Below are 23,580 nucleotides of genomic sequence, written 5' to 3'. Positions count from 1 at the left end.
AAACTGCATGGTTTGATTAAATGCTTAAATGTAGTGTGCATAAATGATTTGGAGAGGGTTTTGTTCACAGCAGCTGTCACAGTAGCTTTCTTTGGGGCCTTCAGAGTAAGCAAGCTAGTACTGGAGGAGGGCCAGGGTTCCAGTTTTCTACGATTAGGTGATGTACAAGTGTTGAATGCTTGGATGGACATTCGCTTAAGAAGGTCTATAACCAATTAGCAAGGGAAGGGGATTGTATTGACACTCCAGGCCATCCAGGGGAGCATAGTCTGCCCAGTGGCGGCCTGGGCTAGCTATCTCCAACAAAGGCGGCCATCTGAGGTGGGGTTTACACTGCTTGTGCACAGGGATGGGTCCGACTTGAGCCACTTTCAGTTTAGAAAGGTCATGGATCTGGCCTTGGAAAAAATGGGGCTGACTGAGGGGTTGTTCGGGACATATTCTTTTAAGATTGGGGCAGCCACTTGCGCTACAGCGGGGGGCCTAGGGTCTGAGGAAATCAAGTGAATAGGGAGGTGGACATCCGGGTGTTTTAAAAGATACATCAGGCCTGAAAAGATGTAGAGTTAACCTGCTGCCTTCTCATCTCCTTCCCACCAGCAGCAGCACAGAGGAGGAGGAGGAAGCATTCCATCTGGGTGGTAGGGCATTCCTTTTTGTTGAGGGCCGGGGCAAGCTGGATGCCAGAGCAGGAGGAGCTGACAGCTGGCGAATACCGGATATGGTGGCACGGGGTGCCCGGAATGAAACGGGCCCAAGTGCATATTCGGAAGTTGCTGGGTAAGCAGCAAAAGCCAAAGGTGTTGGTCATCCACCTGGGTGGGAATTACCTAACAAGCCTGGAGAGGGGGGGCTCTGTTGAAAGAGATGATGTTCTCATTGCAGGATTCGTCAGCGTAGCTGGGTCAGACCGAGATCGTGTGGTCAGAAATAATTCCCAGCGGGGAATGGAGGGGAGCAGAGAACCATGCTGCGGTGGAAAGATCAAGGAGAAAGATGAATTGCGCTATGTCAAAATTCTGCAAGGGCAGAGGCTTCCAACAAATTAGGCATGGCTTGATTAACTTAAAATTCCCGGAATATTATCTAAAAGACGGAGTTCATCTGTCAGCGATGGGGATGAAGCCCTTTTTCTGGAATGTGTGTACAAAGCTCTTGGAATTATAAATGATGGAAAGGAGGGAGCCACGGTGGACAGTAACCAACTCGTGACGTGGCAGTGTTTGGGCGACCAATCACAAAAGACATACTCCGAATGAGCCATGAGAAAGCCGGAAGGGTCTTCGCTCTTCTCGGACCAGCGCCTCTTGGGATCCTAAACGGCAGGGGCGTCTGGTGGTAACAATAAGGGCTCAGCTTCCCCCGAAGAAACGGCACTCTCCCCGCCCACGCACACCTGCAAGGGCAGACGGGACTCAGGCACAAAGGGTTGCGAGAGTTGGGCCTACTGTGGACTTGGTGCAAGAAAAGGGGGAAGCAGGTTGTTGGACATGGAGCACGCACCGCACCTTCAGAACTATTTTCACTAATGTGTGCAGTGTTTTTTATAATGTTATGAAAATAAAACTGCGGCCAATTTTGCCAAATGAAGAACTGTCTCATTCTGCATCTTACTAAGGGGAAGTGAAGAATGAACAAGGATAAGGCTTATTGGTACAAATGGACAAATGCAAGGGTTATGAAGGTGACAATGAGAAATCCAAAAAATAGAGGCGCACCCTGATAACCCGGGAAGGGTCCTGCTCCTCCTCCCACCCCACTGGGTAAGGGGGAGGGCACCAGCAAAAGAGTGGCAAAAGTGTCCAGATGCCCGTGAAGTGCTAACAAAAGAAAGGGGCGAGATAACCCCTTTATAACCGGTGGGCGTCCTGCTACAGGAAGCATCCAGCCCCTGCAGTAGGGCGCTCGCCACAGAGGAAGGAGGGATTTCGTTTTCCACCCACCCACCCTACAAGTGGAATAGAGTTTGGACGAGGCCTGGTCATTGACGTCGCAGGACGGCAAGGCAGTTTGGCGGTGTTTGGATGACCAATCACAAGAGAAAGTTGGGCGTACTGTGGACTTGGTGCAAGAAAAGGGGGAATCAGGTTGTTGGACACAGAGCAGGTGCCACACCTTCATTTTCACTAATGTGTGCAGTGTTTTTTATGTTGTGAAAATAAAACTTCGGCCAATTTTGCCAAATGAAGAACTGACTCATTCTGCACCTTACTAAGGGGTAATGAAAAGAGCTGAAGAATGAGCAAGGATAAGGCTTATTGGTACACATGGAAAAATGCAGGGGTTATGTAAATGACATTTGGACATAGAGCTGACTTTCTATGCACAATAATATTCCATATGGTAGAATGCCCCCATGTCCCTTAGGCGCTCACAGTAACTTTTCTGCCTGTACAATGTTTTTTTTTCTTTCTGTGCATTTTTCTGCTGCAAAAAGAACCCTGGCCCTACCTGGCTCATGAGAAGACATTTTCCCAGCCGTGTTAATAGTTTTTCAGGTTTGCTTGCCAGCCAGTATTGGCCGGCTAACGCGTAATGATAGACCCACTCGAATCAAGGGCTTCCACAAAGGGCTCAATGTCATTACTAACCCAGAAAGACACCCTCAATGGCTATTAACACCATCAACACCCAGGGCCAAACATCTGGGAAGCTAAGCAAACATTTTTGTAATGAAATACAGCCGCAGCACGCGTGTGACCTGTGTTTGCTCACAAAAAAAACGTACCTACGACCAATGTGGAAATAGCATCCAGGGTTTGTGTGGAGCCCGGAGTGGAACCACACTTTCATTCCCATGCTGCAGCAGAGGACCAGTGAGGTAGAGGCAGCCTCCTTGTTGGCATTAGGGCCATCACAAGGGGGGTGTCAAGAGAGTAAACTGCCCCGGTGCTCCCTGGAGGGGGGAGGGTGGACTTGTGTGGGGCGACGCAGTTACTCCGCTTTGTAAATGAGCTAGCTTTACAGCACGCCCCTCAGGCTGGCATTCCTTAGCACATCATAAACTGTGAGCAGCATGGTGCTGGCTGACAAGGAAAGGAACAGAATTACAGTCAGTTCCCATTGTAACCCTCTCAGCTGCACTCTGCACTCTGATATCATGGCTCTGCTAATAGGAGAGACTATTTCAAGTAGGGCTGTACCGAATAGCATATTTAGTATTCGGCCGAATACCGAATAGTTTGTCAACTATTCGGCCGAAGCCGAATATAAAGCCGAATAGTTGCTTTATTTAATAAATCATGTTCCAAACTTCAAAAAACACACTTATTAAAAAAAATCAAATAAAGCACAATTTTTAATGCATTCTATACTTTTATTTCTCTTCATTGTAATTAATGTAGCATCTTTATTTAAAGTATAAAGGCCAGAAATAAAGCAGATTTAACCAAAATGAAGGGATCAAATGTACAGAAAATTGTTACAATTTCATTGCCAGTTAAAGTAGGAGGCTTCACAAATGCGAAAGGACTCCCTTTGTGAATCAAATGCATTGCATTCTCTATCCAGTTGCAAAGTCGATGCGGTCGAGTTTCCAAACTTCTTTGCAACTCACATAGAAATGTATTAAATGGTTCATGTCGGCTCATGTAGAACACAAGCCAATAGGAAATCTGAAATGCGTGAACTCCATCTCACAACTATTCACCTCACCCAAACAAATGCTGATCATTTCTCACTTAACCTAGCCAATCTTTCTCGCCAATGCACAAACATGTGCAACTTATAATTCCTGATAAAATATCAAATAATGTTAAACTCAGGACTCAAGTCCTTAAGAAATTAAAAGGGGGGACTATGACGTACGCAATGGGAAGTGACATGACAGGAACTGAAAGTATCTATGCACAATTCTTTCAGTTTGTTTTTTCCTACTGATAAAAGTGCACATTGCATATAAATATTTGCCAAAAGAAAAGATGTTATTGTATTGTTGCAGGCTTAGTATAAAAGATGAGCACCTTTGTGTCTAAGAATCTGTAACAAAACATGCCCTAAAGAGCAAATTACAATGGGCCTCATTACGACCCAGGCGGTAAGGGGTTTACGGCAGCGTAAACAGCGCCGACCCTTACCGCCTGATTACGAGGTCCCTTAGCGCCATGGAGGTTTTAACACCTGCTTTTAGCAGGTGTTAAAATCCATGGCGCTAAGGGACCATGGAGTTAATTACGCCACCGTAATTTACGGTGGCGTAATTAACGCCTTCCCCACTCCCATTATGCCCTATGGGGCAAAAATGGGAATGGGGAAGGGTAAATGGGGATTGGGGACTTACCGCCCCGCCAAGGTCGGAATGGGGCGGTAGGTCCGCCAACCACCATGGCGTAAACATAGTTTACGCCATGGTGGTAAAGTCACGGCCCAGGCGGTAACTTACCGCCTGGGTCGTAATGAGGCCCAATATAAGATATTTTTCAGCTGTGTGATAGCAATTTTTCTGACCTAATTCTATTCAGTTTTGTGAACTGAAGTCAATATTTGCCTTTCTGAGTTCATGTTTCATGGTGTTCAAATGAGAATGTAAAAGTATTCGGCAAGAGCCGAATAGCAAGACACTATTCGGCCAGAGCCGAATAGCTTTTTTTCAGCTGGACTTCGGCCAAATACTTACTTAAAGTTGAAGTTCGGTACACCCCTAATATTAAGTGCTTATAGGTTCTTTACAGGACAAACATTAGGTCGTTTTGTCTGCCTGCCTTCACAGAGATGTCCCATCCTGGGAGGGGCACCCACTTGACTGGCATATCTAGGCCTCGGCGAAATTGTTAAAATCAGTTCCACCAGCTATGGAAGTGAACTATGTCTGATTTCGTTCCACTTTGCCACAATCCACCGTACCGCCACCATATGCAACAGAGTGACGCAAAGTTTCTCAGCCACTACATATTTGTATTTGCATTTATTGTGTTCATATAGCCCTTTAATCCAAAGCGCTTTACATTATAACAACAGAATACATAGAATATGATAACAGTAGAAGCAATTTACAATCGTGAATCAAACCAATAAAACAGTGAGTAGAGCAATTAATCTGTGAGGGAAGAAGGAAGGGGTGAGGAAGGGAAGGAGGAGGGAAGAGAGAGGGCATAAGGGTGAAAATGAGGGGAGTAAGGGGAAGGGGGCAGGTAGGGAAGGTACATAGGGGAGATGTGAGGGAAGGAGAGAGAATGAGAGGTGGGGAAGGTATCAGGGCAGGGAATTGAGAAGGAGAGATTTCAGGGAAGTGCAGAAGGAGGAAAAGGTATGAGTAGAGCGTATTGTGAGAGGTAAGGAGTTCCAATGCAGGGGGGCTCGGAGCTGAAAGGAGCGGAAACGGGTGAAGCACATGGGGAAGGAGGGAGAGTGAGAAGGAAGTGATCAGCAGAACGAAGGGAGTGGGAAGTAGTGTTCACTCTGTAAACCAAAACAAACCTTGCAAAGTTGCTTGTGCTGCTGCACAAACCGAAAAGAGCTGTGCAAAGTTTCTCATTCCATTGTGCAAATCCTGCACAAAATTCCATGTGCTGTTGTGTGAACCTAGCATGAATCAAAAAGAGCTGCATAAAGTTTCTTGTGCTGCTGCATGAACCTAGTACGAATCTGAATAAAAACTGTACAAAGTTTCCTGTGACGCTGCATGAATCTAGCGTGGATTGAAAAACCTGTTTGAAGTTTGTAGATGAGCAGGTGGACATGTTATACCTAATTCCTGCCACCTCACCTACATCATATTTGAACAGTAGGAGAAGAGCCCTATATGGGACACCAGGTATCATCCCAATACCGCATTGAGTGTATGAGAAACAATATGCACTCAGACAACTGTATCGAATGTAGCAGGGGTCAAGTCCTAAAAACTAAAGTGGGGGGACTCATCAACAAACGCAATGGGATGTGACGTCACCAGGAATTAGCATATCAAGGTTAAATAGGCGCATATCATTAAATTGGATTTACATAACCACCCAAATTGCACAGGACGAATGGCATTTGCCTTTCATAAAATCAGCACAGAGACAAAACCAAGAGAGGACATTTTCTTCTAATAGTGTTTTTGAAAACGTTAAAAGGTGTGCAAGTTTTAAACTCCAAGAACCAATACAAATGTTTTCCCTGCAACTTGCAGTACCGAAATGAGAAATGTCACCTTTAGTTGTTATTTTACATCAGGGTATATAGTGCAGTGGTGAAGTGTCCGGCCTGCAAACCTGACGTCTGCAGTTCAATCCCAGAGGTCGGCTATAATTCATAAATTCAAAGAGATCATTCAATGTTTCTCATTTTAGCTAGGGGCTGGGGGGGACTGAGTCCATCCTCTGAAAGAAGTGGGTGGACTGCGTCCACCCACGTGTAACCTCTACTTGAGCCCTAGAATGTACACTCACACTGAGAGGGTGGAAGAATGTCTGCACACACCATTGGACATCATAGAGCTATTAGTGAAATCTGACAAGAGCAGAGTGGCGTCATAGAGGAAAGACACTGAGAATTACTGAAACGATATGCCAATACTCAAAGAATAAGGATTTAACTGAAGTAACAAGAGAAATATGTAATCGTATATGAAGAATTCATATATGCAAAGAAGGTAAAGTAACCTACTGAGTAATAAATGTATCTACGCCGAAACGCAAGGTAGATGAGACATATAGAAGCTGTTGCAGAGGAAAAGATAACATGGCTAGAGCAGCCATAATAGAAAAATGGATGTTGGACTTGTATTAAAACCATTCAGGCTCCCTCAGTGAGAGATCAGGGCTGCAGAATCAAGAGATGCTGTAAAAACAGCTTTGTGTGAGGAATAAAGAGGAGTCTATTGTCCTGGGATCAAGGATGCTACTTCAAGGAATAATTGAGTCACAAAGAGAGTCATAAGGATAAGCCATGTATGTAAGACATATTTCTCCTAGATAGGAGAAAACATCTGCAAGAGCCACGTATTAGACAATTAAAGATGCATAAACCCCATGTAAAATAGAGTGAGCAAGTCTCTAGAGGCCAAGAAGGGTAATGACACCGGTTCAATTGAATCAAATAGCAGTGAAGAGGAGGTTGAGATGGTCACATTTGTGGTCTCCTCACAAGTGATTCATAAGTTGAAAACAAGGGCTATTCATTAAGCTCAAAGGAAGATAGTAGTGTGCATACACTCCCTTGAATGTCCCAAAGCAGAAAGCAGGCTTTGAGGTGAACTACAAAGGAGAGGCCGTGGCTTGGGGCCTAACTGATGAGAGACGATGGACTAATTGGGAAAGAGAGAAGTAGTCTGACGTTGCTTGCAGCACCTGAGTTTCATGTTGCTTACATGCTGCTAACAAGCCGAAAGTCCAAAGTTGGGAAAGCACGCCAACCAATCAGAGGGTCTATGTAGCAACATGCTATACAATGTTGCAAAGACCAACCTGCTGTAATTATTCAGCTATAATCAGTATTATATGTATTTAAAAGTAGTTTGAGGTGTGCCCACCAGAGAAGGGGCAGCAAATGAAGTTTTAGCACTTATTTATACTATAGGTACCTATGTTCCCTTAATCAATCGCTCCCTTAAATTGGCTTTAGTTTGCCATGTAGTATGACATCACAGATGACGCATGTCGAGGTATAACACCTTTGTATAATCACATTTGGGTGTGAGTGCGTGAAGTACTGCATGATATTCGCCAGATTGCCCTACTTTAGTTCTATGCTTATAATGCAGTAGTACTTTGCCATATTCGTTGAGTCTGTCTGGTTATTTGGGTCCGAGATCATTATTAGTAATTCCACCTAGTGCATGAGATGCTTCAAGTTGCTAGAGCACATTTTGGTAGTGCTGCGTATGGTTTTGGTCTAATCAACCTAGGACCAGATCTAGACTCTCGGACTCTTAACTAATTCCCCCATTAGCCAAAGACCACTGAGGTTCCTGTGTGAGAAGAATCGGTCGACAGGTGCCTCTTTGATGAAATTCCTGTCCGTTCCCCACAGGTGCCAAACTGATTCAAGGCGAAATGGTCGATTGGGGAAGAGTCGATGCTGATGGACTCAACCTGATCCACGAATGTAAGTAGAACATCGAAAGTGGCAACAATAGAGGGATGGACTGTATTGCAAATATATGTGTAGAAGTAAAGGCATTTCTGGGGATAAGAAAGAAGACAATTAGATACCTCTATTCCTGGTTCCAAGAGGGGTGGAAGGGTACGCACTAAAACTCAAAATAGGGGTTTCATTTAAGGATTCCTGAGGCAAAGCCAAGAAGAAGAGTGTGCATAAAACTCCAAAATGAGGTAAAAAGTGAGATGATATCAATGTACTCAAGATAGCAAAGGAAGGCGTACACAGAACATTTTAATCTACACATCTGTATGGGGTTATACATTAGTCAGTATAACACGTTTATCGTGTCTAGATTAGGAGATATAAAACGATAGTAAAGAATTAAGGTGATAATCACATTTTTAAATCAAGATATTGACGTCAATCAGGAGGATACAAATCAAAGGAGAATAATAATAAAATAAAGAAGAGATTCTTAAAACATTAATAATAAAAATAAAACTGTTAAAACTGATAGAAAGTGTAAAAGAAGGAACAAAAAGAACAACATTGCATATATTGTTTAAGTGGTTAAAAAATATCTTTTCGGGTAATAAGCAGCGATTGATGGTGCCTGCTCAAATGAATCAGTAAGGTGTATTGAATAAAATAAATAAAAGAATAAAAGATCTGGTAAGTATTGACAGTCAAGATCGACTTGTCATCACCGGTAACATTACACTTCAACACCTATGCAGGACACTGCCGAGATACACACTCAATATAAGAAAGCATCATGCAGAGTGGGTCAGAGACATGCATAATAAAACACTCATGCTATTGCATGAAGGGCTTTTGTTGTCAAAAATAGTATTGCAACATAGGGCAACATATGTGCATGCTACATACAAGGGAAAGAAGTTACAGAAACAATAGGCCATTTTAGAGTTGTGGAAAATGTATCGAGCGAGAAAGAAGATCCGCCTGAGAAGGAGTAGATGCTTAATCAGCATAAGCAGGAGGATATAACGCCTTAGGCTCCTCTTTCCACTTCTGAAAAAACTCCTCTTTCCCAGCACTAATATTGAGGAACAAGGATTTTATCCTTTAAAGGAATTGAGAGATACAGTGGGGCATGTTAATCCAACATACGAAACCCCCGCTTATAACAGTGAGGACAATGCAGAAGAAAGCAAAAGTAGAGAGCGCAAATATATACCAACATGCGATGAAAGTAAACAGCATGATGAGAGAAAAGACAGACTGGACAAACAGATGGAGACAGAGGAAGAAGGAAGGAGACAAAGGGAAGTTAAAGATAATGCTAAGGGAGTAGCAATAGCACCAAATGAATGGATGGGAGGACAGTTACTTCTTAAGTTAGATGATAAGGGCATTGTTGGGGTTCGATAAAGGGAAGAAAGAGAAGAGTGGGAAAAGAATGAAAGAGAACACAAGAGAGCATATAAAGAAGAGAAGGAAAAATAGAGGAAGAATGAAGAAGGACTTGAAGAGAAGAAATGATAGGAGATAGATACAGAGAATGCAAGTACGCAGGTTGAAAAAAAAGCAAGAGGAAGAAGAGAAAAGAGAGCTGAGAAGAAGGGAAGATGAGATGAATAGAAGTAGGGGACTAAAGGATGATGATGAGATAGATTATTTATTTTGTAGAAACCTAGTGCCGATCAAAGCACAAGAACGATTTGAGGAAGAGAGAGGGTCACTACATCCTGCATGGAGCTGCAAGGGATACTGAGAATACAGACATGGTCTGCCAAACATGAAGCAGAAAAGATAGGGAAGAGGATTGATGATTATTTATAGACAAATGAGAGATAAAGATGGGAATAACAACCAAGAGGATGTTGAACGATCTTTATCGAGAGAAACAGGAGAAGGGTCAGGTGACACATTAATAGATGAGCATAGAATACTGCCTTCAGGTGTACTAGATCTTAATGATGTGGAAAGGAATGAAAGTCATACAAACTGGGACATATTGATGTCTGATGGAGAAAGGGAAGAAAACGAGAATGCGTGATTAGAGGGTACAGGTGGTTTCTGGAATTATTTGAGTGTGGACAAAGGGGTAAAATGGTCAGACTTAGAGGACCCCAAAGAAAAAACACCAGAACCAACGCCATACACTAAGTTACCACAAGTACTGTCGCCCAGTGCAGGGGATCTATCCTCGCCTCATGTAAGCAGATTAAGGTCACTAACAGGATGGAGACAAAAGGGCAAGACTAGCCCCACCTGGAAGACTCAAGGTGCAGGTGTGTTTGATTATGGATCAGGTTTTTCACAATTCCCATTATTAGAGAAAGTGGGAGGACAACCACAATATATTCTGTGGCCACAAATGGACAAGGATAATTTGAAATGTAAATTACCTAGTTTGACTTCAGGTGTTGGAAAATTGATTCATGAGTTAGAAAGAAGGACTTCAGGAATGACGATACCTATAGGTGACATAGAAGGCCTGCTAGCAGCCATCCGAGAGGGGAGAGCTGACGGCATTTGGAAGTGAGCAGGACATGCGGGTGTGACTGCACAAACACGACACATGATGGAGCGCCATTTAATAATTGCAGAGCAGATGTATGGCGAGCGCTCAGAGTACAATATCCCAATACATTAGATATGGGTGGAATCATGAATAGGAAGATGGGCGAGGATGAAGGTCCTGTTGACTTTATTTAAGATATTCAAGAGAGATGGTGTCTCAAGGCGAGGGAACCATATGACAAAACAGTGGCATTATTTTACCACACTTTATGTCAAGGACTGCCTGAGCCAGTGCAAAGGCAGATGAAGAAACAGGTAGGGATGGACGCGAAGCCATGACGAGAAGTACAATTGACTGTTGTGCACTATTGACGATTGTTACAAGAAAGCGTAGAAAGCAGGAGGAAGTGAAGTTGATTCAGAAAAAATTGTCAAAACTAGCCATAGAGAGAGTGGTATTGATGAGTAATGTTGGTGTTGTGACACAAGAGATGTGACCAGTGCAGCAAAGTAATGTAGTATATATACCCCATAAATCAGAGTGGGTAACATTTTTGGCCAAGAGGAAGAGGAAATGGACCCAGAGGAGGAAGACGAGGTGGATTTCAGAACCATCAGGGAGGTGGAAGATTTAATGGCGGACAGCCACAACAATGTTAGAATTGCGGGAGGGTGGGGCATATAGACAGAGCATGTAGAAGTAGAGAGGGCATGCAGCAAAATTGGCAAGCTCCACTAGAGGGGATGGGTTATGTTCCACAATATAATACAGAACAACAGGAAAATTATCTCCAGGATCACACAGAGAATCAGGCATGCGCCACAACCACAGCAAACACAGCAAGCTCCATTACAAATGCAATCACCACAAGGGCAACCACAGCAAGTGACAATGCAAGCCCAAAAGATACAGCCCCAGCAAGCACAGACACAACAAGCCATAATGCCACAATAGAACACACATGTAGAAATACCGAAAAACACTGCACCTAAACTAGGGAGAATGACTCAGGTAGGAGGCCATCCTTTCACACATACAGGGATGAATTTAAATCCACAATAGGACATCCCACAGAGGGACCTGATGTGTTAAGTACTTACTATCAGTGACACCGGACCACCAGGAGAAAACAAGGGTCAAGGTAATGATAGGAGGCAAGTCATTTTCATTCTTTGTAGACACTGGAGCAACTCGCTCATGTGGCTGGGAGGGAAAATTCCCAATGTCAGACATTGCCATGAATGCACAGGGATTCCCTGGGGCAGGGAAGTTGCTAGGTCTGAAAAAGACCCGGGGCTACGCTGATGTCGGAACTGTTGGGACTGGGGGCTAGCTAGTCTTTTGGCTGTAGCTCCTGAGATTCTATCCGGGGCTATACCCAAAATATCAGGGGCTATAGCCCCCTTAGCCAACCCCCTAGCAATGCCTCTTCCCTGGGGCAATGAGTTTAGTTCCTTTTACAGACAAATTGCCAATCTCTACAGGAGAACATGACGTGTCTATGCTCTTATTATATTCTCGGCAGACACCAGTTAACATACTAGGACGTGACTTGATGACAAAACTTAACATGAAAATATCTTTTACCAATGAGGGTATAGTGTGTTCCACTTCAGGGATACATTATATGAATGTGAACAAATGTATATTACCCTTCAAAGGCCAAACATCAGTACGAGGAGTCCATTTAGACCCAGAAGTATTTTTGTATGGAGTGACTGTTTTATTATCATGGTTACCTTAGTTAGTAGCTAAAATATTGAGAATACCTGAAATGATTTTGTTTAGACCAGAAATGCCCATGTATGATGAAGAAGGAAAGGTTACCCCTTTAGAGTTGTCAAATCTGTTAGTAGTATTATAGATACTGGTCCTGCTTCATTGTCAACCCATGCTAGGAATGCTTGCACCATGACTCTAAGCAAATGTAATTTACTATTTGTACTATGCTTACTGGTTCCTTCTTAAATAAGTGTGCGGGGAAGATAACATTCCTTCTTCCCATCCTGTGCTGGTAGCCACTCGTCCATACACCAATAGCTGACGTCTATCCTAGCATCCTGGTACTCCTGATCTTTGCACTATGTCTGAAAATTCCCTCCTCCTCATTTTGACAACCTTGATTCATTCTCCAATCTGGTATGGATACATAGGTTTTTTGCTTGTCCAACCCATCCCTTTCTCCATCCTTTGGGTTTCCACATAAGCATAAATGTTCTCCTTGATCCCCATCACAGGGATGCCCATTTTACTTCAAATTGGCCTCTCATTGTGCATGCTGCCATATGACTGTGGCACTTTGCATCATGTGCAAACATCTCTTTTACAATAAAGGTTCTGGCTGCGTTCATGGTATAGGGGATGAGAGAACACACGTAGAAGCCTTCATCTGACGTTCACTCTCCCACCTCCTTCATGTGCTGATACTATACATTATTATTTAAGTGAGCTGAATTGTCAAGATATCTATTTATGCCTTCATGATCTTCTCCAACATCTCTTTTATGTCAAACAATTTGTTTAGTAACATTAGGGAAGATGCTGATTGTGATTTTTTCTAGACATATGCAGGTGGACTTATTACACAGTTTAATTTGCTGGGTGTATTAAAATCTTCAAAATAAGAACAATTAGGACTTGCCCGTGAGAGGTTCCAGCTATAATGGAGAATACAACTATAATCACATCCTTTTGCATAACAAGTTTCTGAAATTATTTTTTAAACATACTGGGCCTCGTTACGACCCTGGCGGTAGAGTGATAACGGCACCGGTAGTGCTGCCAGCGCCATTATCACTCTACCGCCACATTACGAGTTCTGCTTGTGGGGCCGCTCTGTACACCTGGTCAGACCAGACGTGCAGAGCGGCACCCACTAGCAGAACAGGATGGTAGCAAGGGTCCTGTTATTAACGGGGCAATTGTTACCATCCTCCCCATTCCCATTGAGCCCTATGGGGGCTCAAATGGGAATGGGGATGTACCGGGTCCGGGTCCCGAGAATGGGAATTACCGGGCCCACAAAGGTCGGAATGGCTCAGTAATTCCCATTTTTGGGGTCCCAGACCCGGGGTTGGGGGTAGCCATGCCGGTAAAAACGGCATGGCTACCTCCAAACTTGTAATGAGGCCCACTGTCATATTTGTTTGGCATGTGATTTGTGCAGTTTCCATAACAGCTCTACCAAGAATAGTATTATTTTAATTCTGTGATTTCAAAAATTCTGAAATAATGGAGTGCTGCTGTATGTCAGGATTTGGGAAATTAGGTAGTCTAGGGCCAGAATTGCAGACTGGGCTCAAATCCCATCTTCACCACTTAACACAAATGTGTCATCCTGGCCCACACATTTTATTTCAGTGTCTAACATGTTGTAAATTCAAGTAACTAAATATTTCAAAGTTGTCAGTCAATTAGAGTAATTTGGTTATCTGAGGAAGCTTTTTCCAACAAGCCTCACACTTGGGTTAACTCGTTTTAATGTTGCTTCACAGATTTTTTAGTGACCAGTCATATATTTCTGCAGTTGCAGCTGGATCTCAGACTCAAAGAATATGGAAAAATACTGCTTTATTTTCAGCGCAAATAAAGTAGGGAAACATGGTGAACAAACACATTGCAGCTCACTTACTATCGAACACATTCCCATTACACAAAAGCTGTATACCTCGATGTACGTCAACTAAGATATCATTCCACATGGCAAACAATAAAAACCTTTCAAAAGGAGGGATTGGTTAGGGGCACATGAATAGATATATTTCTTTTAGATTTTAGTAACTGGCTGCCCCTTATCTGGTAGGTACACCTTGAACTACCCCTAACTATGTATAATACAGATTAATAGCAGAATAACAGAAGCAGATTGGCTTCTGCAACAATATATGGATATGCCCAAGTGACTGGTTGGTATTCTCTCCCAACTTTGGGCATTTGGCGTAAGCAAAACAAAACCCAGGTACGGGGAACAACCTCAGACCACTGCCCACTTGGCCAATTAGCCTGCCATCTCCCATCAGTTAGGCCCTAAGCCAAGGCTTCTTTTCTGTGGTAGACCTTGCTGACTGTTCACTTCCTCTGGACTTTTAAGGGAGTGAAGGTACATTTCTATCTTCATATGGTGCCTAATGAATAGGCCTTGTTTTCCAGTCTTGCACTATGTGTGAGGAGACCACGATTTTGTCCATTCTTACCTTTTATTTAGTGCTATTTGATTCAATTAAACTGGGTGCTATTAGTCCTCTTGACCTCTGGAGACTTGGTTGCTCCATCTTGCATATGCTTTCTACATCTTTGATTGTTCATTACTTGGCACTTGCAAATGTTTACTCCTTTACTTAACCTAATAGAAATATGCAGTGTGTATGTAGCTTATCCTTGTTGACTCCTCATGTGCCTTGCAATTACTTCTTTATGTGGCATCCTTAATCGTAGGCCAAACAGATATTCTCTGTTCCTTCCACAAAGCTGTTTCCTGCACCTGTCAACTTCTGCAGCCTTGCTCACTCTCTCCTTCAGGCTTCTTGCTTACTATTTATACAGAGTTGACGTCTATCTTTTCATCATGGCTGCTTTACTCGTATTATATTTTCTACTGCAGCAAGCTTCTATATGTCTCATATACCTTGCATTTCTGCATATTTACATCTACTGTATCTCTTCTCACATAGCTTCTCAGTTTATTTGATGTCTTCATTTTTGCATAATTATTCACTATGTTACTTCAGTCACATCATCATTCTTTAAGTATTTGACTATCGTTTCAGTGTGCCCCTGTGTCTCCTTTTCCTGACATCTCTTTACTCTTGTCAGATTTCAATCTAGTTCTTCTGTGTTCAATGGTGTATGAAGACATCATACTACCATGTCAGTACGAGGGTACACTCAATACAGTTGTCTGAACGCATAACGTTTCTCAAATCTTCGATGCAGAATTGGGATGATACCTGGTGTTGTGCACAGTGCCTTTTTGTTCTTCAATTATGATGGAGGTGAGGGGGTGGGCACTAGAGAGGCCATGTACATCTGTCTCTCTACATATTGCTCACCACAAAGTAATTTCTTGCTTAGCTTACCCGTGGCAACAGCACTTGGAATCCACAGACCTCTTCTAATCGCATTCTATGTTCAGATGCAGGCTCCTTACTTGTAGCTCATAACCTGTATCCACTGATGTTGCTGTGATATGTGCATCTTCCTCGCTGCTTCTAATATATCTCCTGCATCCATGCTCAACTGCTTGTACATTTTGTGAGGCTGATAATTTGAGTTCTGTATCTATGCTGGGGTATATGTACATTTGTCTTACGGTTACTGACCTGTGTTCTACATGTATCCTGTAGTTAGTATGTGTTTATTGTGGCTGCTATTGTTGTATTTAGTCCTGTACCTATTCTGGAATACAACGTCCCGTGGACTACTCATTTTGCTCTTGAAATGGTACTTGTTTATTTAGATTGTAGCACAGAGAAAGGGTGCTGAGCAGTTTTAAAGGATATCCCATGGCTGCCAGTGAAGGATATCAAGCTATGGATTGTTCTTTCCTTTTCTGTGACCAACTCAGCAACCTTTCCCCCTCCTGTTATGCCTCAGCCATCTTTGCAGCACTGGAGTAGAATCAACCATTTGGCTGTTGCCAGTGGCATTTTACATCTTCTGCCTACACATGATCCTTGTGCTTTTGGGTCTATTCTGTCATCTATGACAGCTACAGCTCATGAGCTAGCCCCTCTTAAAACCCCAAAGCCTTGTGGCCGCTCATCTGAGTTGTAGTCTTCTGCCGATCTTGTTAAGCTACGTCTTGCCTGTAGGGAAGTGAGCGAAAGTGGTGCATCACTTTTTGCCTGGCGACTCTTCTAGCCCTACGCAGAGCTACGGCCACCTACCAACGTGCCACCGCAATTTCTAATTGCACCTACTTTGCCTCTCGGGTGGAAGCCACGGTGAACTCCCCCAAAGAATTATTCCAAACGGTTAATTCGCTGTCTTCCCCTTCCACCATCAAGTTGGTGATCTCTTGGCAAACATTTTGATGATAATATTTTAATTATCAGACAAAAGATTGCAGACACCTGTACTACCCTGTCCATTTTGGCTGACCCTTCTTCCTTAAGCCCGCTGGTGACTAGCTGGTCCACTTTTACAGTATTCTGGAATCCGAAGATATGGCAGCTTCCCTCAGGATGAAATCAGCTTCCCCTGCCAATCCTATTCCGCTTAAGATTCTTACGGGTATTATTTCTAGTATTGTGCCACCTCTTACTTTGACAGTTCACACATCTTTTGCCAATGTCCACATACCTGTTCCTCTTAAACATGATCTTATTGTTCCCCTTTAAAAAAAAACTATTTTTGACTTTGCTGTTCTGTCTAATTTTCACCCAATTTCAATGTTACTGTTTACTAGGAAACTTCTGCATTCCCTGGTCACCCCCCTTCTTTGTTCCTTTGTGGGGCACTTAGGGCCGCTCAATCCTTTTTAATCCAGTTTCTGGCCTGGCAGGGGAACAGAGTTGGTCCTGGTGTCAGTAGCGGATGACCTGGCCTAGAATGTGGATCAAGGCGGCACAGGGCTTGGATCCTCTGGACCTTTCAGCCATATTTGACACCGTAGACCACTGCATCCTGAGGGAGAGGCTGTCCTCTTTGGCACAATTGGATTTTCAAAGTCTGAGGAAGCCTGAGCATTCAGGCGGAAACATGTGACTTTCTCCAGCCGTTGAGTGAGTGCTTTTTTGCAACTATATGGCTGTCATGGGGTGAATTAGTTTTACTTCACCCCTTCTTTATAATGTGCTGTACATTGTCAGAATAAAGATGTTATTTTGAAGTAGTAAGGTCTTGTGTGCTGGGGTTTTTCCTATATGCTGACGGTGTTTTTTTTTTGTAGTGGTACATCCTCACAGAGGCATGTGTTTTTGATACATTATGGAGGATTTGGCTAAATTCATACCCCAAGCACCAGCTATGCTTTGAGGCTGAGCGCTTTGTTTAGCTAAATGAGTTTATATATACATATATATATAGTGAAAAAACTTTGTTAAATGGACGTTATGGTTGCAAGTAAAACCGAAAAACCCCTAAAATTTGCCAGTTATGGTAAGCTAAGCAACCATAACTCACCCCGCCACCGTGCACTGCTAAGAATAACACCCATGACATCAAAGATGACATCACAAATATTATTGATGACATCACTGATGACATCACATGTCTGGCCCCTTCTTTTTTTGTTCACTGAAATATCTAGGCCAGGTGAGTTTCTTCACTGACAGTCAAAAACTTAAAATTCAGAAGGTATTACACTTGTAGACATTGCTATTCTCACATGTTCTTACAGTACTTTCCTTAGAATTCAATCACATCTTATGATGCACATACATAGGAGAAGAAGCAGGCCTGAAACACAGCAATTATATTTCAGTGAACAATAAAAGAAGTGGCCAGACATGTGATGTCATCAATCATATTTGTCATGTCATCTTTGATTTCATGGGTGTTATTCTTAGCAATGCATGGTGGGGGTACGAGTTATGGTTGTTTAGCTTACCATAACTGGTGAATTTGAGGGGTTTTTCTGTTTTACTTGTAACCATAACGTCCCTTTAAAAAAGTTTTTTCACTGAATTTGGTAGGTTTTTAGTAGCGCAACTTAACCATAATGTCCCTTTAACAAAGTTTTTTGATTGAATTTCATAGGTTTTTATTAGTGCAACTTAACCATAACGTCCCCTTAACAAAGTTTTTTCATTGAATTTCATAGGTTTTTACTAGTGCAACGTAACCATAACATCTACGAACATCTGACTTCATTCCGGACCTTCCGGACAGTGCTACATGACCATATGCTGTCGTGCGGCATGATAACGTGTCAGAGAACCCGTCCACACTTCACGATAAGATCCGTGCTTCGCAGACAGTTCGGAACTGCATTTTCTACTACACAGTGCATACTTTTAGCAAAACTGCTATTTATCTTAAAATGGAATCAGCTAATGCCATCCCTCCTCCCCAAGAGACACCACCACTGCTGTAATCAAGGAGCATGCGAAAGACAGCCCCTAAATTAGAAATAACACACATGCAACATTTTCCCCTGTCCACCTGCCCCTCCATATCAGTGTTTGGTGCCTCTTCTCTCATTTCCCTCCCCACCTTTCGTTCTAACTTCTCATGCTAAAAAAAAAATGCATCCAAAAGCAATAAAAGAAATGTTCCTTTAGGAATCACCTTTCACAGTTAAAAATTAGAACCAAAAAAAAATGTATAGACTCCATCTACTTTATATTTCTCAGTAAAGTACATAAACTCAATAAGTTTGTCCAACATTTCAATTTGCATTTTGTGTTACGCTAATGCCGATATTGTGGCGTTTATCCAGTGTTCCAGGGATGGAATGGTGGATACCGGCCTCGCAGCCAAAGATATCAGCCCAAGCGAAGCGAGGGTGGATAACGAGGTCTCTTGATCATTACCCCCCCCCATTCCAGCCCCTGTAATGGGGGATGAAGGCCATTAGCACCCTTGGTTCCCAAATTGGGAACTCAGGGTGATAAAAAAGGATTTTTCTTCCTGCACCGGGACTCCGGCGGCATCCCGCTGTAGGAAGGGAAATCCTTTTCCAAGATGGTCACCATAGAAAGGGAAGGCGGGCACCGTACAGAGTTCCTCTTCCCTTTCCATGGCAGCCTGCAGCAGTTGGAGAGAGAACCCTATGACCATATTACCACAAGCACATTTTTTCCCTTTCCAACCTATCCCACTTTCGAATAACTTTACCACATAGCCGGTCCCAAGTGGACATGGCCACTTTAACCCCATTTGTCGTCCCTCGTGGTCATGGCCAGTAACCAGATTGTCCAGGTCATGATCTTATGCCATGGCCTAGACAATCTCACCACTGCCCATGGCCACAGGCTATTCCTCAGTCACCAAAGTTATATCACTATTTTTTGTACTTACATTATGAAACTTGTCAAAAAATAAAACATGGGCAAATTTGCAAAACCATGATTTAAGTTCCTTGCCAATGCTCCTTACATGAGTTTGCTGGAAATCCACACATGTTTTATTTTTTCAAAAGTGTCAAAATGTATTTACATACAATACATACATACAATAGTCATATAACTTAGCCGCCACTTGACAGAATCCATTGAGACTTTACACAAACATTCAAGGTTGGATCTATAATCTTTCTGAAAACTTTTGTTCACATTCGGCAAACGGCAACAAAGTTATAAGCCATCTAAAAATGTCTATACCGCCCTCTAATTTAGCCCCTTCTTGACAAAATCCCACCAAACTTTACCAATTCATGTATATCTAGATCTAAAATCTTTTTGCAATCCTTTGTGTGGATTTGTCAAATGGCACAACCTTTATAAGCCTCTACAATATTTTCGGGCCCCCCCTCTAATTTTGCCCCCTCTTGACAGAATAACACCAAACTTTGCAAAAACAAGTATATCCCAATTTAGTATCGTTATGCAAACTTTTTTGCAGATTTGTCAATTGCACCACATTTATAAGCCTACAATTTTTGCCCCCCACCCTCTAATTGTGTTCTCTCTTGACAAAACAGCTCCACACATTCCAAAAACATCCAGAATTAGGTCTAGAATAACATTCCAATATTTCATGCAGTTTCATTGAGTGGCGCCACAGTTAAATGCCATCCAAAAACTGCTTTTCACCAACCTAGTAAAGCAGAAATAGGCATAGAGGTCTCAGAAAATCTGAAGTGTTTGCGAACATCATGGGACTGTACACGAACATCCAGATTGCGGTCATCAGGCCATATCACACCCCAACCTCATCACCCCCTTCTTCCCCAGAGATTGTTTGATGATTTTGACAAGTGCAATGTTGTGTTTTTAAATATGTTTTTATTGCATGGGACATGCTTTTCAGCATCCAATCAGCGGGCACGCCCGATGTCTGCTGACCTCACATCGCCCTCTGAAGCAATCAGGGAAGTTAGTCCGGGGACCAAACCCAGATATCACTCATTTTTGTTTGACCTACTTTTGGGCCATTTTTTAAAAAAAACTACTGGACGGATTTAAACCAAATTTACAAAAGCACACTTTCAGAACCAAGCCGCCGCTCCTGCCACATATTTGGTGAAAATCCTTCCAGCGGTTTGGGCTTTAGACATGAGCAACATTTATTTTACACTGCAGACAACGCGATAGTCCATTGACATTGGGGGATTAGCCAATCAGGTTTCCTGGGTGTGGTGTACAGGAATAAAGGGTAGCAGGAATTTTGTTTCGTGAGAGCACTGAAGATGACTATGGCTATGACTTTGAGGAGGCAGAGTGTATGGATTTTGGAGGACTGTTAGATCCATTGGCTGAAGGTCTATTCTGAGCACTGTGGATTGGCTGAAAATCTTGGATTTCATGAATTTGAAGTGTCATGGTTTGGAGTGCGAGAAATAATGTGCGCTGACTTTTTGAAAGAATATGGTTCATTTAAAACATGCAGACATCATTGTTGTCCATCATGGAGGGAACAGTTTGGGGTATATTTTCAGAATTTCATTGTAGTTTGCAATGAAAGATACATTTGGAAGTTGACGGAAATGTTTCTAAATTCGAAAATTATGTTTTCTTAGATGCCTTCTAATTTATTTTGTCGGCAAATGGAAAAAGCAAGGCACAATGTGAATAAAGCTGTGTGTGCTTTTTTTGTGACATGTAGGCATGACATCATGAGAACATTACATCTGATATTGTCAATATTTTTCATATCGATGGAGTCCGTCTAACTGATGTGGGCAATCAGAGTTTTCGGGAAAGCATTCAAAATGTATTGAAGCAGTTTTTGTGAACACATTAAGGGCCTGATTCATGGAAGTGTTTTATAATGGCACAATCCCACAGGAAAAATTTCCATGAATCAGGCCCTAAGCATGGATTCAAGTATTTGTTAGAAGTTGCATTAAAAAAAATGAAAAATACACACAATAAATACAAGGTACTTTTTGCGAAAGTTACACAAAATAATTGCATTGTGTAGAATCTTTGTTAGTTTACTACATTAAACAAAATAATAAAAAAATGAAAGTTAAAAAGAAAAAAAAATGTTTTTTTGCGAGAAAAACAATTTAAATATTTAATTCCTGCACCCAATGCCTTGAATTTTCTAGGTGTCCATGGACTATGCAGACTGCAAAGGGTCCTGTGAGTTTTTTTTCTCAATTCTATTTTTTAACTGTGAAAGTTGGCTCCTAAAGGAACCTTTGATTGCGTTTTATTGGTTTTGTGTTTTTTTCAGGAGAAGCAAGATAAGGTAGGGAAGGGAAGGGGCACCAACTACAGAGATGGAGGAGCAAGTGGACAGAGGAAGATGTTGGGCGGGCCTTAAATTTAAGGTAAGGTGCTATGTTTTTCGTGCCTTTTGACCGCGGCCTCTAAAACACTATGAAACTGCTCCCCCTACAGATTGATGCATCCCAGTACATATATAGAACTGTGCCCCTCGGAAGGTAAGGGTTAACAGTGTTCTGTATGGCATGTGAGGCGGCCGCTGGGATCCTCTGCCCCAAATCCTTTTTGGTAACAGAAGCAGTTGAAGAAGATGGGGAAGAGGTTGTCAGCCTCCTTTTCCCTGAGAAAGTTACTGCCTTCATCAAAGCATCAAAGCACCTGGGTGGTTAGATTTGGTGTGGGGCTACATAGAGGTGGTCCCGTAGAAATACAGCCTAGGTTTTCCACAACTGAGTACAACTTTGCACTCAGTGCATGTCACCTTGGCTGCTCAAGCCTTCGGTACTTCCCCAACGGTGGTGAAAAATTGCCACACTCAAGACTCACTTTGTATGCTGGAGATAGGGACTTCTTCCACCTTACATTAATTTTCCTCTTCATCCAAATCTGTATCGCTGTGCCTGTTCCCCTGTCCAGGCCCTCCAGATGGTGATGGTGGTGGGGGTAGGAGTGGCTTCGGAGAAGGAATGACCATAACAGATGTCATTTTCAGCAGGATTACAGGTCTCCCTAATAGTTTTCAAAAGCAGGTGCTCTCTCCTGGATAGCCAGATTGATAATGAGGAAAAGTAATGGGTGGGTCCTTCCAGAGTAGCTGTGCTCGGACTTTGCAGCTGCTACATTGGGGGGTAAGTATAATGTAAGGAAAGTGTAGGAAATTAAAAGTTTACTGGTAAAAACCTATCAAATTCAGTGGAAAAACTTGGTTAAAGGGATGTTATGGTTACAAGTAAAACCGAAACACTGGAAACGTGCCAGTTATTACAAGAAACCTGCATGATGAGCATCAACAAGGACCTAAAGCATGTTTTTGCAAATTTGTCTTGTGTTTTGCTTTTTCCAAAGTATCAGAATGTAAGTGGAAAAACTAGTGATATACATTAGGTGTCTGGTTAGTGGAACTGGCCCTTAGCAAACGCAAATGTATACTCTGATTTGGTGATTCGGGAATGCAGCATAGCCGAAGCCCATGCCCTATCAATTTGAAAACTGACCGTGGCTGAAGCCATTTGCACTGACCACTGGTCACATTATTAGGTTATAGTGGATACTGAGCTAGGATAAAGGGTAGGTGCAGTGAATAATAGGGATGGTTTGGTGGAGCTGAGGTCATGGTTGACCCTCATGCTGTAGGCAATTGAATGATGATTTGAATCCCAGCATGCACTGCTGATAACGATTGACATATGTATGAGTTGCAAAAAATATGTTTGTTAAAGGAGGTTTATAGTTCTTTCAATTACATTAAAAAAGGAATTATTAATAATTTATATGCAGTGATGTAACATCATGAAACATTTTGACTTATAAAACCCTATTAAATTGATAGAAAAAAACTTTGTCAAATGGGTGTTATGGTTAAGATGCACCCCACCCTTGGGACTCATCTACTCCAGCAGCAGTTAGTCATTGGCGTCCCACCTTGGCATCCCTTGGCACTTCCCTACCGTGCTCCCATGAGCACTTGCCTATCTGTACTGCCCCTTCTATTTATGCACTTGTCTCACTGCACAATGCATATGTGCATTTGGTAAGTGGCAGTTGGTGTGTGGAAGTTTAATATGTTGACAGGGT

This window comes from Ambystoma mexicanum, chromosome 3p (assembly GCF_040938575.1).
Source record: "Ambystoma mexicanum isolate Mex_15411 chromosome 3p, UKY_AmexF1_1, whole genome shotgun sequence".
NCBI lineage: Eukaryota > Metazoa > Chordata > Amphibia > Caudata > Ambystomatidae > Ambystoma > Ambystoma mexicanum.
This window is presented reverse-complemented; position numbering follows the sequence as displayed.